Source organism: Nycticebus coucang, chromosome 14 (assembly GCF_027406575.1).
Source record: "Nycticebus coucang isolate mNycCou1 chromosome 14, mNycCou1.pri, whole genome shotgun sequence".
In the NCBI taxonomy this organism is placed as follows: domain Eukaryota; kingdom Metazoa; phylum Chordata; class Mammalia; order Primates; family Lorisidae; genus Nycticebus; species Nycticebus coucang.
The window spans coordinates 10,829,124-10,844,223 of NC_069793.1; the positions used below are offsets into that span (position 1 = coordinate 10,829,124).

At 51.7% G+C, this 15,100-nt stretch overlaps 1 protein-coding gene across 3 annotated transcripts in view; it reads left to right on the forward strand.

The window, feature by feature from the left end:
* The first annotated feature begins 8,923 nt into the window (after positions 1-8,923).
* Positions 8,924-15,100, forward strand: part of AHNAK (AHNAK nucleoprotein) — a 100,773-nt gene continuing 94,596 nt past the window's right edge. For all 3 annotated transcript variants that reach the window (XM_053562262.1, XM_053562259.1, XM_053562261.1), the window contains exon 1: positions 8,924-9,085. The gene's annotated coding sequence lies outside the window, so the exon portion shown is untranslated. The remainder of the gene's footprint in view (positions 9,086-15,100) is intronic.

Consider the following 15,100-nt stretch of genomic DNA (forward strand, 5'->3'; position numbering starts at 1 on the left):
AGAAAAGCAGATACAAAGAAAGGGGCAAGGAGGCTGGTGTTGTGCTCTTCTTCAGGCCCTCCCTCCTCTTCCCAGGCTGGGGTGTGGGCTGCTCCTTCATTCCAGCTCCCTCCCTCAGCTCCAGTTTACAACTAAGCCCGCCCAGTCCTCTGTCTGAGCTCTTCTGTTTTTCTCTTCTCCCTCCCTCCTTTCTGCACAGTCTCATGCAGTCATGTTTTGCCACTTCTTTTCCCTAATCTTGGTCTACATCTCCTATTATCTTGTTGCTCCCACTGTATCCCCACACCCACAGCGTGCCTACCTGGCCTCCTCTCCCCGCCTGGACAATTCTTCTTTGCCTTCTTTCCTCCTAGCCTGCGTCTCCTGTTCCCTAACCAGCTTTAACTTGAGTTCTGCTTGGGCCTGAAGATTTCATTAAGGCTTAGTGTAATGGGAGTTTCCAGGTATAGTAGCTCTCTGAGCTGAGTAATTCAGCAACTCCTTATCTGAAGCTTGAAGTTAAATAGAGGCTGGGGTTTCAAGTGAACTGGGCAAGGATGATTTTATTTGGCTTCATATTTTGCGTTAGGGTTAGCGGTTTGGAGCTTAAGAATTATTTAGGAGGGCGGTGCCTGTGGCTCAGTCGGTAAGGCGCCGGCCCCATATGCCGAGGGTGGCGGGTTCAAACCCGGCCCCGGCCGAACTGCAACCAGAAAATAGCCGGGCGTTGTGGCGGGCGCCTGTAGTCCCAGCTACTCGGGAGGCTGAGGCAAGAGAATCGCTTAAGCCCAGGAGTTGGAGGTTGCTGTGAGCTGTGTGAGGCCACGGCACTCTACCGAGGGCCATAAAGTGAGACTCCGTCTCTACAAAAAAAAAAAAAAAAAGGAAAGAAAAAAAGAATTATTTAGGAAATAATGTTTGGATTCCATAGTCACCTAATAAGTTTGCAGTTAAACTGGGGAAGATGATGGATTAGGAAGTGATGAAAGCGAATGGAGAAGGGCCTGTTTGGCAGTCCCTGGACTGGTTTGTGGGGTGGAGGTAGTGTTTGGGAGATCCCTGATGGCGCTAAGAAAGGTCATTCTTCTGCTTCTAAGGATGTCATGCAAAAGGACCCTCATGGAGGTGGGGTAAGTCTGCTTCTAATGAAACTGCAAACAGATTGCACACTTCACTTTTTTCTAGGATAAGAGTTTAACAACTGTGATTACCCTTTGAGCCTTCCCTGTAACATGCTGATTTCAGAAAAGGGGACTGTGGCTATTGAGGAGGGAGGGGAAGGGGAATCCCCTTGCAAGAGGCCTGCCCGCAGAGCTCCCCTTTGTGGTTACTATGGAAACAAGCATAATAGGAACAAAACAGAGGCATGTTGCCTGGCAACAGAAGAGCCCAAGGTTCATCTCACACACAAACCAAACACCACGTACATATCAGGGAACCCCCTCCCAGGAGGGAGCGTCACTTCTGGGGAAGCTGGGGTATCCCAGCGATGCTTAGTCCTAGAGCTCACCTAGCTTTGCCAGTGAGCCTGGAGAACTGTGGCATGGTTCCTCTGAAGGGTGGTGGAGTGCCAGCGGCAGGGCCAATCTTCTCTATGACAAAAGAGGGGAGTGTTTATTTTGATAGAGTTTAAACCTTCTAGAAGTCAGAGGTTTTCTTTGCAATGTTGGGACCAAAGGGGACTCATAACTAAAAAATTGTGTGTGTGTGTGTGTGTGTGGAGTTGCTGTTTAAAAGACCAGGTAGAAAAGATACCTTCTACTTTTCTCAAGGTACGGGACCTCCAAGGAACTCAAAGGACAGGCAAAAGGGCTCAGAGCCTTTTCCTTCTGGACCGAGTGCTTTGAGACAGGCATTCTATCTTGCCAAGTTCTCTATTACCTCTTCGACCACCACCACCACAAGGCCCTGGCCCAGTATTGGACACACAAATATTTGAGCAGTAACCTAATCGTTTGTACCCTCATATTAATACAAAATAAAAGTAATAATTAAAAAATAATAAATATTGGTGGCACCTGTAGCTCAGTGGGTAGGGCGCCGGCCACATACACTGAAGCTGGCGTGTTCGAACCCGGCCCAGGCCAGCTAAAACACCAGTGACAACTGCAACAACAACAACAACAACAACAACAAAAACAGCTGGGCGTTGTGGCAGGCACCTATAGTCCCAGCTACTTGGGAGTCTGAGGCAGGAGAATCACTTAAGCCCAAGAGTTAGAGGTTGCTGTGAGCTGTGACACCACAGCACTCTACAAAGGGTTACATAGTGAGACTGCCACAAAAAAATAAATAAATAAAAATAAATATTTGAGCAGCTGCAAGAGTGACACACAAGTAGGGGAATTGGTTCCTGGGGGCTGACAGCCAGGAGAATCTGTAACAGCATGGGATGCAGGATGCTGTTGTGGAAAGGTCAAGGGTGTTGGGGTCAGTTACACCTGGAGTTCATTCATTCGTTCATTTAAAACATGTTCTTGAGCCAGGCATGGTGGCTAACCTGTAATCCTAGCACTCTGGGAGGCTGAGGCTGGTGGATTGCCCTGAGCTCACAGGTTTGAGACCAGCCTGAGCAAAAGCGAGACCGTGTCTAAAAATAGCCGGGCTTTGTGGCGGGCACCTATAGTCCCTGCTACTTGGGAAGCTAAGACAAGAGGATCTCTTGGCTCGGCACCTGTAGCTCAAGTGGCTAAGGCGCCAGCCACATACACCAGAGCTGGCGGGTTTGAATCCAGCCCAGGCTCGCCAAACAATGACAACTACAACCAAAAAATAGCCAGGTGTTGTGGCGGTGCCTGGATTCCAGCTACTTGGGAGGCTGAGGCAAGAGAATCCCTTAAGCCCAGGAGTTGGAGGTTGCTGTGAGCTGTGATGCAACAGCACTCTACCCAGGGCGACAGCTTGAGGCTCTGTCTCAAAAAAAAAAGAGGATCTCTTGAACCCAAGAATTGGAGGTTGCTGTGAGCCATGATGCTCACCCCCTACCGAGGGTGACAAAGTGAAAGTCTCTCAAAAACATAGCCGGGCGTTGTGGTGGGCGCCTGTAATCCCAGCTACTCGGGAGGCTGAGGCAAGAGAATCACTTAAGCCCAGGAGTTGGAGGTTGCTGTGAGCTGTGTGAGGCCACGGCACTCTACCGAGGGCCATAAAGTGAGACTCTGTCTCTACAAAAAAAAAAAAAAAGTCTCTCAAAAACAAACAAACAAAAAACATGTTTTTGGCTAGGCGTGGTGGTGGCTCATGCCTGTAATCCTAGCACTCTGGGAGGCTGAAGTGGGTGGATTGCTTGAGCTCAGGAGTTAAAGATGAACCTGAGCAAGAGCAGGACTCTATCTCTACTAAAAATAGAGAAACTAGCTAGGCATTGTGGCAGGTACTTGTAGTCCCAGTTACTTGGGAGGCTGAGGCAAGAAGATCCCTTGAGCCCAAGGGTTTGAGGTTACTGTGAGCTACAATGCCTCGCACAAAGATTTTACAGCAACAAAGATTTTATGTCAAGAAAATAAAATAGGCTCAGGGCTCGTGGCTCAGTGAGTAGGGCGCCGGCCACATACACTGAGGCTGGCGGGCCTGGGCCTGCTAAACAATGACAACTGCAACCGAAAAATAACCGGGTATTGTGGCGGGAGCCTGTAGTCCCAGCTACTGAGGAGGCTGAGACAAAAGAATCGCTTAAGCCCCAGAGTTTGAGGTTGCTGTGAACTGTGACACCACAGCAGTCCACTGAGGGGGATATAGTGAGATTCTGCCTCAAAAAAACATAAATAAATAAAAAATAAAATATAGACTTGGTGCCTATAGCTCAAGTGGCTAAGTCGCCAGCCACATACACCAGAGCTGGCGGTACAACCAAAAAATTGCCAGACGTTGTGGTGGGCACCTGTAATCCCAGCTTACTTGGGAGGCTAAGTCAAGAGAATCACTTAAACCAAGAGCTGGAGTTGGAGGTGAGCTGTGACGCCATGGCACTCTACCCAGGGTGATAGCTTGAGACTCTATCTCAAAAAAAAAAAAAAATAAATAAATAAAACACATAAATAAATAAATAAATTTAATTTAATTTATTTATTTATTTATTTATTTATTTATTTTTTTTTTTTTGTGGTTTTTGGCCAGGGCTGGGTTTGAACCCGCCACCTCCGGCATATGGGACCGGCGCCCCACTCCTTGAGCCACAGGCACCACCCTAATTTATTTATTTTGAGACAGTCTTACTATATTGTATTTTTTATTAAAAATAAAAAATATATAAATATATACAAATATACATATATAAATAAATAATTTAATTTAATATATAATATAATATATAATGATATAAATATAATATATAATAAATATAAATAATATGTATAATTTATATAAATACATAATAAATAAATTAATTTTATTTGTTTATTTTTTTGAGACAGAATCTCACTATGTCACCCTTGTAGAGTGCTGTGGTGTCATAGCTCACAGCAACTTCAAATTCTTGGGCTTAAGTGGTTCTTTTGCCTCGGCCTCCCAAGTAAGCTGGGACTACAGGCGCCCGCCACAATGCCTGGCTGTTTTTTGGTTGCAGTTGTCATTGTTGTTTAGCAGGCCTAGGCTGGGCTTGAACCCATAAGCTTTGGTGTATGTGGCTGGCACCTTACTCACTGAGGTAAGTAAGGCGTAAGGTAAGTAACAGGCGCCGACCCTAAATTAATTAATTTTTGTGCACATTTTATTTATTTATTTATTTATTTTTGCAGTTTTTTGGCTGGGGCTAGGTTTGAACCTGCCACCTCGGGTATATGGGGCCAGTGCCTTACTCCTTTGAGCCACAGGTGCCACCCAATTAATTTTTAAAAAACATGTTTTGGAGTGATCACTGTGTGTCAATTACTGCCTTAGGCATAGGGCATATAGCAGAGGAAAAATGTCCCTGCCCTCAAGGGGCTTCAGTGCTCATGAGTTGTGTGACTTCAGGTAAATCAGGAACTCTCTCTGAGATTGTTTCCTTAGTTCCTCCCTCCCAGAGTGTGTAAGGATTAAATGAACTAACACAAAGTATCTGCTGCAAGGTCAGACACAGCCACCATTAAGGTAGCTTTAGGGGGTTTGGAATGGGAGCTACCCTGATGGTCAGGACAAAAATTGGCAGAAACTAATACAAGCGAGCATCTCCACTTATATCATTGAAAACTTTCAAAAATGTTCCCTTTCCCTGAGCTGAGGAGGCTGACTTGGGGAAAACCCTGCTCTGGTTCCAGCCTGCAGGATCATGGTTTTGCAGGGGGCCAGGGTTGAATTGCCTCTTCTTTAACCTCTTAGACTAGAAAGGGGCAGGAACCAGTTCCCAAAATTAACTCCTACAAGGTAATCTTACACTCTTATCCCTGAATGAAGTACCTGGACAATGAACCCTGCTCTGGGGCTGCTCCAAAACCCAATCTCTCCCTCCTGCCTTCTTCCCTGTTGACTAAGAGGGTGGACAGAACAAACAATGGAGAAGATAAGCTGGCTTTGAGCCTGGGACACTGGCCTCTCCTCTTTTGATCCTGGGGGCCCATTGAGACCAGCTGAGGTGAAGGTACAGCAGCTATGCCCCTCCCTGCTCTTCTTCCTTTCCAGCTCCAGCCTACCCGCCCCCCAGCAAATGCCCTCAGCCCATTTTGCAGATACCTTGTGTCTCAGTGCCATTATAGCTATCTTTTTTTTTTTTTTTTGCAGTTTTTGGCCCAGGCTGGGTTTGAACCCGCCACCTCTGGCATATGGGGCCGGCACCCTACTCCTTTGAGCCACAGGCACCTCCCTATAGCTATCTTTTGGAAAAACTCTTATTTCTTTAATATCCACTGTGAAAACTTGCTTTTTCAAGGACCAAATGATGATTCATTTCATAAAGTTAAAAATCCTTTGGTAAACTATTTTTTTTAAATTTTTTTTATTGTTAAATCATAGCTGTGTACTTTGGTAAACTATTAACAGTGGTTACTCTGGAGAGAGGGACTGCAGAGGGGAGGAGGGAGACATTTATTTATTTTTTTTGTAGAGACAGAGTCTCACTTTATGGCCCCCGGTAGAGTGCCGTGGCCTCACACAGCTCACAGCAACCTCCAACTCCTGGGCTTAAGCGATTCTCTTGCCTCAGCCTCCCGAGTAGCTGGGACTACAGGCGCCCGCCACAACGCCCGGCCATTTTTTGGTTGCAGTTTGGCCGGGGCCGGGTTTGAACCCGCTACCCTCGGCATACGGGGCCGGCACCCTACCAACTGAGCCACAGGCGCCGCCTGGGAGACATTTATTTTTGATTGTTGTACCTTTCTGTATTGTTTCAATACTTTGCCATATAGGAATATTGATTTTATTTTAAAAATGTCAACAGAGATTATCTGGTTTATAGTATTATATGCCACTTTTAATCTTATTTTTGGTTGGTATTTAAAAAGCTGAATAAACATTATTTAAAATGAAATAAAAGGGTGTATGGCACACTTTTTCAGTGTGAGACACAACTACAAGAGGGACTCTAGGCTTGGCACCTGTAGCACAGTGGTTATGGCACCAGTCACATACACAGAGGGTGGCAGGTTCAAACCTGGCCAGGCCAGCTAAACAACAATGACAACTGCAACAAAAAAATGGCTGGGCGTTGTGGTGAGTGCCTGTAGTCCCAGCTTCTTGGGAGGCTGAGACAAGAGAATTGCTTGAGCTCAGGAGTTTGAGGTTGCTGTGAGCTGTGATACCACTGCACTCTTCCAAGGGTGACATGGTGACACTCTGTCTCAAAAAAAAAAATGCATTATAATATATATATATATATTTTTTTGTTAAGCAGGCCCAGGCTGGGTTCAAACCCACTGAAATAATTTTTTTTTTTAGAGACAGAGTCTCACTTTATTGCCCTCGGTAGAGTGCTGTGGCATCACAGCTCACAGCAACCTCCGACTCCTGGGCTTACGCGATTCTCTTGCCTCAGTCTCCTGAGTAGCTGGGACTACAGGTGCCCGCCACAACGCCCGGCTATTTTTTGTTGCAGTTTGGCTGGGGCCGGGTTTGAACCTGCCACCCTTGGTATATGGGGCCAGTGCCCTACCCACTGAGGCATAGGTACCACCCTGAAATAGAAATTTTTAAAAGCCATTGATAAAAGACACAATTAACTCTTGGCTTTTATTTTTTTAGGTGTTCCAAAGTTTGAAAGTTTGGATTCTTTGGCCGGGTGCAGTGGCTCATGCCTGTAATCCTAGCACTCTGGGAAGCTGAGGCAGGTGGATTGTTTAAGCTCAGTCAGGAGTTCAAGACTAGCCTGAGCAAAAGGGAGACTCTGTCTCTACAAAAAAATGGCTATCACATCCTCTACCAAGGGTGACAAAGAGAGACTCTGTCTTAAGAAAAAGAAGATTGGATTTTTTTTTCCCTTTAAGTAAGGTAGGTGCTAGGAAAGGGGGTGCCGAATGGAACGGGTGAGGAGGTGATTGTTTCAGAAAGTCTGGATCTATGACTGTGTGCTTATGATGTGTGTGGTGGGGCTGCCTGAGCAGTGGGGTTGAGTCACTCTCTGAGTCCCCGTATGTGTGCAGAGAGAGAGAGAGAGAGAGAAAGAAAAGAGAGAGAAAGAGGGAGAGAGAGTATGCTGGCGCCCAAGGCTCTGATTTGTCTGTGTCTTTGCATGTCTACGCCTGTCAGGGTGTCTACACGGGCGTCTCCACCTTTCTGTGTCCATGATATGAGTGCCTGCATGTCTGTGGCTCCTTCCGCTGTTTCTTCCCTCCCCCACTGCCTGCGCCCTGTGCCGGTAACTGGACCTGGACACAGCCCCCAGGGCTGGCAGCAGAGTTGGCTGCTGGGTATTTTTAGCCTGTAAACATGTTTGCCATTTCAGAGGATAGGGCCGAGCTGGTCTCAGCCCCAGCCCACTCATGATCTTGCAGCAAGATGGGTGCTCTTGTCTCAGGGCTTCTCAGTTCCCCAGCTCTTCTCTTTTCCCTTCCTCAGCATTTGTAAAGGAAGGGAAACCAGGTTGGAGTGGGCAGTGGGTTGCCACTTAGGAAAGAGGATAAGAGGAATCCTAAGGGGGAAGAGAAAAGGGGTGTGAAAGGGGGTGTGTATAGCCAGAAGGCCTCTGCACACCATCATTAAGCGTTTAATAAAATCTGAACGTAGTTAGAAGTGGCTGTGGGAAATAGCTGTAAATTGAGAAACAGCGTCCTGCAAATGGGGAGGTGGAGAGGGCGTGGAGAGGGGCGCGGGGAAGGAATGGGCAGGCGGAGGAAAAGCTGGAGCTCGGGATTCTGGGGGGCGGGAGTCTGGAGAGATAGGTAGGGGGCCCGGCTGCTCCTCCCAGGGCTGCAGGCCGGACTCACGTACTGACGGCACTGCGGCGCGTGGGGCACCGGTGACCCTGACTCCTGGGGGTGGGACGAACATCTCCAAGCCGGTTCTGTGGCGGGAGGGGTTGAGGAGCCCCCAGAATGAGGCGAGGCGAGAAATGGGCGCGACTACATGAAGCTTGGGGACGGAATGAGGAGACTGGGGCCTGGCCTGGGATTTGAAGTGTAGTTGCCTATGTGGATCGAAAATGCAAGGTCTGCGTCGGGCTGGAGGTCTCGGCCGAATCATTTAAGCCTCAAGCCACTTTCTGAGCACCTTGGCACTTCCTGCAAGTTCCCGCTGTGAGCCTGAACCCCAGGGAGCTTCCAGGAGTTTCTTGCCAGAGGAAGCCACACGTTGCAACTATGGTGGAGGGTAGATGCACGCTCGGGACAGGACAGGGGGCAACGGACAGTGGGGAGGGAGAAAGGAGAAGTCTCCTCGTCCCCGCGGCCCCTCCCCCCCAATCAGCCCACTCCCGGGTCCCTGCTCAGTCAGACCAGCTCGCTAGTCCCAGCCCCTACCCGGCCCCGCCCGGCCCCGCCCTCTCCCCACAGCTCCTGGCAGACCCGCCCGCCAGAGCCGGAGTTACAAGAGCCGCCTCTGAGCGCGGGGGCCCGGCCACTCGCAGCAGCTCTGCAGCGGGGACTGCACCGCCCGCCCTGCCGGACCCGCCCCAATTGGGGCTCGCCTCTGCCAGCAGCCGCAGCACCGCAGCCTTGGGCTCCGCGCCGGCTATGGCTGTACCCTGGGGCTGAGCGCGCAGGTAAGGGCGCCCGGCGCACCGTGGAGCAGTCGGGGGCTAGGGCATGGAGAACGTGTGTTTGGGGGACATGGGTTGCGGGGCTCGGGCGAGTCTCGTAGTGGGGGGCGGGTGTCACTACCAAGATTCAAATAGTGTGGAGCAAACTGGGTTACCCACGGCCTCCCAGGGAGGGGACGCTATGCGCCCTGGGAGTGGAGCGCTGCCTCTGGAGTTGGGGCGCAAGTTCGGCAAAGTTAGAAAATCACTCCAAAGTGTTCCTTAGGCCGTTCGGCTTTCTCTCGAGGGCAGATTGTTGGCCCTACTGCACGACAGGGCTCCCTATCCTGGTCTGGCAGCCCTTGTCCCACCTCCTCTCTCTCTTCTTGGGCGGTGGCTCAGGGGCTTCTGCGTTTGTATTCCTTGTTCACTGGAGGAGAAGTTTCCGAGATCACCGCAGCGATCCCCTGCCTCTCCTGGCACCCCTGCGCTCCCGCACCACCGCGCTGCACCCCCCCGGCGCTGTCCTTCTCTGCTCCCGGCACCTCCGCCCAGAGCTTCGGGTACTGTGTCCTCCCGGCCCCACCCTGTTCTGTACCACCAGCCTCTCCCTTTCTCTCTCCCTGTGGTCCCCTCAGCCCCCCTTCAGCGGCCCCGCCCTAGTCTTGCCCCTCAGTTTTCCCGGCTCCAGAAAACTCCCTTCTTCCTCCCGGGCGGCGGAGCCCGAAGTTTGCAGCTCGCCTCCCAGCGGGATGGGTGTGAGGAAAGGGGACATAATTAGGGGGATTCCTGCGCTGGGGTGGGTGGGTGGGTGGGGGCAATATGCTGCGGCACAGCCCTCGGGACCGCCCCTTCCTCTCCAGAGGCGGCCCTTATCCCGCCGCCCCCGCCCCGAACCCCCGCCCCACTCCCTAACCCGTTTGGGCGGGATGTCCCCCGCCCCAGCGCCTGGCTTGGCGCCAGCAGCCTAAGGAATGTGGTGGTTAGAGCTGGTGACTAATTCAAACCAGAACTCGGGGAGGAGTGGTGAGGGGTAAAGGGAGGAGGAAGGGGCTATGTGTGGGAGGTGGGGGCGGGAGCGGGGCTTGGCATGGGAGGAGGGCTTAGCTGCACTCGCTGGAACCCTCCACTCCAGCCGTGCGCGCCAGGAGAGGGGCCGAGGTCCTGCCGTCGGGTTGGAAAGGCAGAGTGCTTAGGGTGTGTGCAGAAAACTCTGTTATGTAAGGCTTTCCCATGCAGGGAAGGGCGGGTGCAGTGTGCCTGGCTCGCCCCTGGCAGGTCTGTGCGCCCCAAGCAGTGCCAAGGCCGGAGTGTGGGGGCGCTGACCATGAGGGACTCTTGGGCCCAAGCAGGCCTGGTTATACCCTTTGCTCCGGAGGGGAACAGAGGGGTCAGATGGGTGATCTTACAGCTCTAGCTGAGCCGCAATAACCAGGTTGGGGACAACCAAGTGGGGGTGGTTCTGGCACCTCTGCACCGTGAGACCACAGAGGATTTTGTGTATTGTGTGTGCTTGGGCTTCACAGGGTGTGGCCCTGACTGTGGTGAGGGTAACAGTGAGGTACTCTCAGGGAGCTGCAGTTACTGCTGAGCACCATTCTCTGTGGCGCAAGTTTGTGGAAAGGCAGCGTGGTAGACCTGCATGGACATGAGGGGTTTAGGGAATGACCTTGAGTTTCCAGAGGAAAAGTGACCAAGATATCCCCTTTTGTGTCTCCAAACACAGCTCTGAACACCTAATAATTGGTTTCAAAATTGTCTTCCCCATTAGAATCCAACCTCTGATTGCAGGGACCATGTTCACCACATGCTCTTCCTAGGACAGTTTAGCACGTGGTAGGTAGGTGTTGGGTTGATTTTGTGAGATACAGTTATGCAATGGCGGGGGTGGGGGGGCGGCTGTAGAAATGGGACAGGAGAGATTGCAGCTGCCTTGGAAAGCATGGAAGGGTCTCTGTGTCTATACTGGGTGTGATTTAGGGGAGTAGATCTCGCTTTCATCCCTCTTGTGTGGGAAATCCCAGGGACTGGGTGTGGCACTCACTTCCTTTCAGAAGCTGAATGGGGAAACTTCCTTCTCCTCCTGCCCGTAGGGACAACGGGCCTGCACTTGGTAGGTAGAGTGGGGAGTACATGGCAGCCCCAGGGTTAGGGGCATCTCCTTGCTCTGAGCTGTGAGCTGTGGGGAAGGAAGGGTGAGAGAGGAGCTGCAACATGGGAGCTAAACTAGGAGAGGACACAGGGTCTGAGGCCAGGTAGGACATATGGGTTGGAGAGTATTTGAGCCCCTCTCTAAAGTCTTTTTTTTTTTTTTTTTTTTTTTTTTTTTCCCCGCCCCCCCCTTCCCCTCTAAAGTCTTTATTCCCTAAGAGGGTGAGCACAGGGACATTGGTCAGAAAACAAGGACATGAAGGAGCCACAGAAGTCACACAGGTTTAGTGCTGCTGATATGAAGACCTGCAATAGTGATTCAGGAGTCCTAGTTTGGGTGCTTCCTTAAGGAGTTGAGGACTCATGCCAGCCAGCCATGGTTCAGGGGATGAGGCTCCAGGTCCAGGGCCCAGGGTGGGACACGAGAGAGTGAACCACAGGAGTGAATTAAGGGCAGGGAAGGGGTTGAGGGTCTCTGGGAAGCCTCTGGGTAGAGGTGCCTGGGCTCCACCAGGCTGGATTCTTTTGTACAACTTAGAGTTGGCTGGCAGGCCCTGGCAGAGCACATCACCCTGAGCCTGAGGAGCTGGTTTGAGGGGTTGGGGCAAAGCCATGGGGGTGGAGGGGTGTGTGGGGTTCTGGGGTGTGGTCACCACCTTCTTCAGAACTTGGGAACCGCCTGGGGACAGATAGAGACTGGGAGAGCTAGTCTGACTCCCGATGAGAGCATTACTGGCTCTTTCCCCACCACTCCCGGATGCCCCTGAGTTTCTCTCCCCAGAGCTGGGCTGAGCACGTGCTGTGCACACTTAGATTTGAGGAAGGGAGGTGGCCACTGAAAAGGGTTAGAATCTTCCATTTCACTTGGGCAGCAGCTGTGGCGGATGTCTAAAACCTTCCTTGCCCTTTTCAGCCCCCATGTGCTTCATCTAGGGTCCCAGGGAGCTGGCATTTCCCTGGGCTTGGACCATCCACTTAGCTGGACTCTTGAGCATGAGCAGTTTCTTTTCTTTCTTTCTTTTTTTTTTGAGACAGAGTCTCACTATGCCATTCTTGGTAGAGTGCTGTAGTGCCATAGCTCACAGCAACTTCAAACTCTTGGGCTCAAAAGTGATCCTCTTGCCTCAGCCTCTCAAGTAGCTGGAACTACAGGTGGCCACCAAAATGCCTGACTATTTTTATTTATTTATTTATTTATTGCTGTTTTTGGCCAGGGCTGGGTATGAACCTGCCACCTCCAGCATATGGAGCCAGTGCCCTACTCCTTTGAGCCACAGGTGCCACCCATGCCCCACTATTTTTAGAGACGGGGGTGTTACTCTTGCTTAGACTGGTCTCTAACTTCTGAGCTCAGGTGATCCACCCATCTCAGCCTTGCAAAGTGCTAGGATTACAGGCTTGAGCCACAGCACCAGCCCAGAAAACAGTTTCCTCCAAGCCTGGGTGTGCCTGAGGGAGTGTGTGTGGGGCATGTGGGTGGGCTACAGGAGGGCTCTGCAAGAGTATGTGTGCACAAGTTTTGATGAAGCCCCTCTTTCTCCCTGCTGGCCTCAGTTCCCACTGGGGCTATGCCTGGTCTGAAGCTGGCAGGCTTGGGTCACTGTGACTGCCTGTGTCATAGCCTCTGTGTCTCTGAGTGCGGTGTGTGTCATTGCCTGTGAGAAAGATATCCCTGCTGGTTGTGCATGGATGTCCTCCCATGTGGTGGGCCTGGATGTGTCACCTCTGCCTGCCGCATTGTGGAGCTTGGAGGGCAGAGGAAGGGAGTGACATTCCACCCTGGTGGTGGAGGTTTTACCCAGGCATGCAGGGGTTGTAGGTAAGGAGTGAAGTAAGTTTCTCTGTCCCAGACAGGTCTGGGCCCTGGAGTTTGTGCCCAAAGGCATTCGAGGACAGCCCTTGGGGTGCAGGCTGAATTAGGAGCTGCACACAGCCTGTCAGGGAGGGGCATCCTGCCAGGTCCCCGGGGGCCAGAGCGGAGGTTCTGGGGGAAGGGGAAGTGCCTGGAGCTGATCCCAGTCACCGCTACGTGTCCTGGCTAGGCTGGGGGGCGGCTCTTAGGCGGCAGAGCCCCAGCCGCCTGGGCCCGCGCCCCTGCACTAGCGTAGCCTGACCGCTGGGGGGAGAGCGAGCAGCGCCCTCCCGGCTGTGGGTGGGGCGATGGGCAGCTCCCAAACGGTAATCTACCCCTCCGAGGCAGGGCAGGGCGTTCTTCACCCCTCTCTCCCCCACCGTAAAAAACAAAACAACAACAAAAAAACGCCACCCTCAGAGTTGGTGTCTTAATCCTAGGGGGCTGGGTAAAGGCCTACTCTTCCTTGCCTATGTGTCTACAGTGTGGGGACTTCTTGCTAGAGAAGGTAATTGCTGCTCTCTAGTCCTTGGTTGCAAGGAGCGGGGTAGGAGCCCTCTTAGCCAAGGGAGAGAAGAGGGAATCTTCCTCTCTATTGGGGAAGCGAGAAGTTGGAGCTTGTGGCTGCAGAGCTTGCTGGGAGCCTTGGGTGTGCGGTAGGAGAATGTTCATCCCAGGGTGGAGAGAGGTGGAGAAGGCAGCTAGCTGGCTGGGGTCAGGGTGTGTGGGGTTGCCCTGTAGGTTAACTTGCAAGAAACCCCAGCATGATGGTGAAGTGTCGGGGGAAGGGGCAGATAGGGAGGAAAGGACTGGAGTGACAAAGCTGGAAAAACTTCCTCCTGATGGGAGTCGGGGATTGGGCCAGCACCTCCTTTCCAGAAGGGCAGGTACAGGAAGCAAGACTGGCAGGTGCAAGCCCTGAGAGGGAGGTGCACACTGGGACACTGACACCTTGCCAGGTGAACAGGCTGGGGGCCTCCCGGACAGGTGTCAGTTGTGAGCCCATGAGGGCTAGCTGGGGCTGTGGGCTTCTCTGGGCTGTGTAGGGTGCAGAATGAGGCTGAGGGTCTCTGTATGCCTGTGGTGTTTGTGAATCTTTGTGTGTCTTTCTCTGAATGTGTCTCCAGTGCACATTAAAATGTGTTCATCTAATTCTCCCTGGTAATTCCACTCCCTGCCAACACCTCCTCTACATAAGTTGAAAGTGCCCCCCTGGGTTGTGCTGCCCAGAATCAGCTGAGTGGGTTTGTAAAAGTTCTTCACACCCACGCAGACTTCTCAGTTTGTTGTGTACCTCTACACCCATTAAAATAGGGCTTTTGTTTTTCTAAACAGAAGTCAGGGCTCTGTGCCTGTGGCTCAGCGGCTAGGTCGCCAGCCACATATACCGGAGCTGGCGGGTTCAAATCCAGCCTGGACCTGCCAAACCACAATGACAACTATAACCAAAAAATAGCTGGGCGTTGTGGCAGGTGCCTATAGTCCCAGCTACTCCGGAGGCTGAGGCAAGGAATCGCTTAAGCCCAAGAGTTTGAGGTTGCTGTGAGCTGTGACGCCACGGTACTCTACCGAGGGTGACATAGTGACACTCTGTCTCAAAAGAAAGAAAGAAAGAAACAGAAGTCCGGTAGGGTCCACTTAGAAGCTCAGGCTCTGGAAGGGGTTCTCAGGCTCTGCAAGTATATATTTTCACTTGTTCCTCTGGGATGAGGGTCTGCCCGGCATGACCGTTCCCCTTTCCCAGAGAGTGGAAATGTTTGCCTTACCCTGCTAGTGCCTGTCTAGAGTCTAGAGCAGGCGTCCTCAAACTTTTTTTTTTTTTTTTTGTAGAGACAGAGTTTCACTTTATGGCCCTAGGTAGAGTGCCAGGGCATCACACAGCTCACAGCAACCTCCAGCTCCTGGGCTTAAGCGATTCTCTTGCCTCAGCCTCCCAAGTAGCTGGGACTTCAGGCGCCCACCACAACACCCGGCTATTTTTTTGTTGCAGTTCGACCGGGGCGGGTTTGAGCCCGCCACCCTCGGTATATGGGGCT